The 2,779-nt window shown below is 45.3% G+C and overlaps 1 long non-coding RNA gene across 1 annotated transcript in view; it reads right to left on the bottom strand.

Moving 5' to 3' along the window:
- Positions 1-909, bottom strand: part of LOC103266985 — an 88,087-nt gene extending 87,178 nt beyond the window's left edge. Inside the window, exon 1 of the long non-coding RNA XR_504731.2 lies at positions 838-909. This is a non-coding gene — a long non-coding RNA (uncharacterized LOC103266985). The remainder of the gene's footprint in view (positions 1-837) is intronic.
- Positions 910-2,779: the final 1,870 nt, after the last annotated feature.

Raw genomic sequence — 2,779 nt, 5'->3', positions numbered from 1 at the left:
CGCTCGCATACCAATACCCCGCCTCCCTCGGCCCCTCCACCGCGCAGGCGCGGCGCTGCCGCACGGCGCGTGCGCGGCGACGAGCCCCGCCCCCGAGGCGGCCCCAGACGGAGGGGCTGCGGCGGGCTGGTTTCTAGCGCTTTAGCGAGCCTCGAAGATAGGGGGTGGGGAAGGAGGACAGGTCCCCTGCCCACACCCACGCCCCCCGCGATGTGGGGGGGTTAGGAGGCAACAAGGAGGCGGGGAGAGGAATACCGATGTCCCCAATCGTTAGGGAGAGTTGCCCCTTTGTGGACGGCAGCAGAAATAATTGCATGGGTCAGAAAAACCTAGCAACCGGAAACAGCGACGTCCCCATAATTTCAGTATAGGTGGGGCTTCCCGGGGGCTGGCTGTGTAGCCGTGGAGGTTAGCACAGCCTAGCGCTCTATTTACTTGGCAAACATTTCACGAAGCGCTTGCTCTGAGCCGGCGTGCCCGGCATTGCTCCAAGCGCTTTACAGATTTACGCACTATAACTCTAAAATCATCGTTGCTATAATCCCCATTTTTAAAAATGTGGAAACTAAGGGCCAGAACTGTTAAGTAACTTGCCCCAAGGTCTCACAGCTAAAAATAAATAAATAAAGTGAAATAAATGGAAGATGGGCCAGATTTAGCCGTCACTGAATGGAAATATTTAAGAGAATTTGCTCTAGCTTCTGAATCTCTCCTGAGTTCAGACATACCCTGAAGTCAGTACCTCCCTACCTCCTCGCCACCCCGCCCCATCCAGTCTTGACTGTCAACTGGCAGGATGACAGAGCAATGGTGTAGACTTAACCTGGCTTCACCTACCTGGAGTAAAGCCAAGTTCTTGTGCACCCAAGATCTGCTTTCTGTTGTAGATACTGTTCAGATTCGGCCTAATTGGTTTGAAGACCAGAAAAAAAAGAAAACCAGAATCTTTCTCATTCAAACTAGTTGCCAGCACATTTTTCAGGCCACCTGCCTTCAAATATAAAAGGAAATATTGAATGTAATGTCACTATAAATTTAAGTTCCTGTAAATATAAAGTCCTGTAAATTCACACACACAACACACAGGCATTCTGTCTCCCAGGGGCACAAAGTTGTTTAAAATTTGCAGATAGGATTCTTAAGCACAAAAATCCTGTTTGCTATTGGGTTTTGTTGTTGGTTTAGTCTTGTTTTTTAGTGGTTTGTTCGCTTGCTTTCTCAAATAAAGATACTCAAATTACATATTCTTCTAAAGAATTTCTTAAGCAGTTGGGCCAAGATAAATACGAATATCATTCATTGTTGAAGGACAGATTCACACTTTAGAAGAATCAAGAATGTCTTTGAGGTTAATCAATCTATCAATAATTATTTCTTAGCAGACTTCTCGGGGGCATCATGTTCAGGTGGCAATTATTTATAGGGCAACAAGGAGATTATATTTCCTCTACTAAAAGGCACTGCAAATTAAGTCACACACTTGCTGAGTGCCCACTGCAGGAAGTAATTCTGCTAGGGGACCAGGAAAATATAAAGAAAATAAAAAGCTTGTCCCTGCTCTTCTGGAGGCATCATTTCACTTATTAAATGTTTACTGAGTGCCTAGTATGTACCAGGCAGGGTACTAAGTGGTTAGGACTCAGTAGAGAATAAGAGACATTTGAAAAAGTCAATTAAATCAGCATTCAGGGATGAGATAGCACAGTTCCTGCGTAGGGAATCTAACAATCTTGCTTGGGAGATAAAATTCCCACCCATTAAACAATTAGAGACTAATTCAAGGTGGTAGTTAATCAGTTGCTAAATGGGGTAGTGCAGACTGTGTCATAGCAATAACAACAGTATAAACCTACCAACAAATTAACAAATCATAGGGGCCAAGCTTCTTTAAACAAAGATGACACAGTATTTTCTTCTTCTTTTAAAGGTAGAGAGGGTATCGACAGTGAGAAGGTACTGGATTTGGATGAGAAGTGTGTGTTGCTCTCTCTACTGAAGCCACAAAGGCGCTAGGGAACCAGCAAACACTGAATATACCACTCTCAGACAGGTCAGGGACCAGAAATAAACCCTCCACCTCATGTCATCTTTGTCTCAGGTACAGAAGTGTCTGGCTGTCAAATGCACAACAGGAATGCAACTTGCTAAACTAAGGTACAGTGTCGTGCATCACCCCCAAAAACCCGAGTCGAGGAGAAAGTTCATTGCTTTGGAAGAAAAGCTCATTCCTAGAATTATAGCTGCTTCTATTTTCAAGCCAAACAGAAACTCCAGTTAAGACAATGGCTTACCTTTCTCCCCAGGTTTCCTGTCTCATCTCCAAGCCTTTCCCTTTTCCTGCCACCCAAAAGCTCTTGTCTCTCCTTTCCTCATGCCAAACTCCATTAAAATTCTACACTGAGGTCCTTTTCCTCAGCACCTACCAACTCCTATATACCTCTTAACGTTCAAACTTCACGATTTGCCATTTATTTACATAACGTCTTTACCCTCACGTTTCCACCAAGTCATGACTTCCAATGTCTGATGGGCAGCCCTGAGCTATATAGTCAGCCAACCCTGGTACAAATGGCAACTCCACCACTTTTCAGCTTTGTGACATGTAGGCAAATTCATCTGTCTTCAATTTACCCACCTGGAAATTGGGGACCCACTAATGTGCCCTACGAGGTTGCTACTGGCGACAGGAGGGTGAAAGAGTAAGGAAGGCCGTTGCGCGACAGGAAAGAGTAAGCAAAGCCTTTGCGCGGGCTGGCACACAGGTACGTCGCCATCCCTT

Source organism: Carlito syrichta, unplaced genomic scaffold, assembly GCF_000164805.1.
Source record: "Carlito syrichta isolate Samal-C Ts95f unplaced genomic scaffold, Tarsius_syrichta-2.0.1 Scaffold307751, whole genome shotgun sequence".
Classification (NCBI taxonomy): domain Eukaryota; kingdom Metazoa; phylum Chordata; class Mammalia; order Primates; family Tarsiidae; genus Carlito; species Carlito syrichta.
Note: the sequence above shows the minus strand (reverse complement) of the source record. Positions and strands in the feature narration are given on the sequence as shown.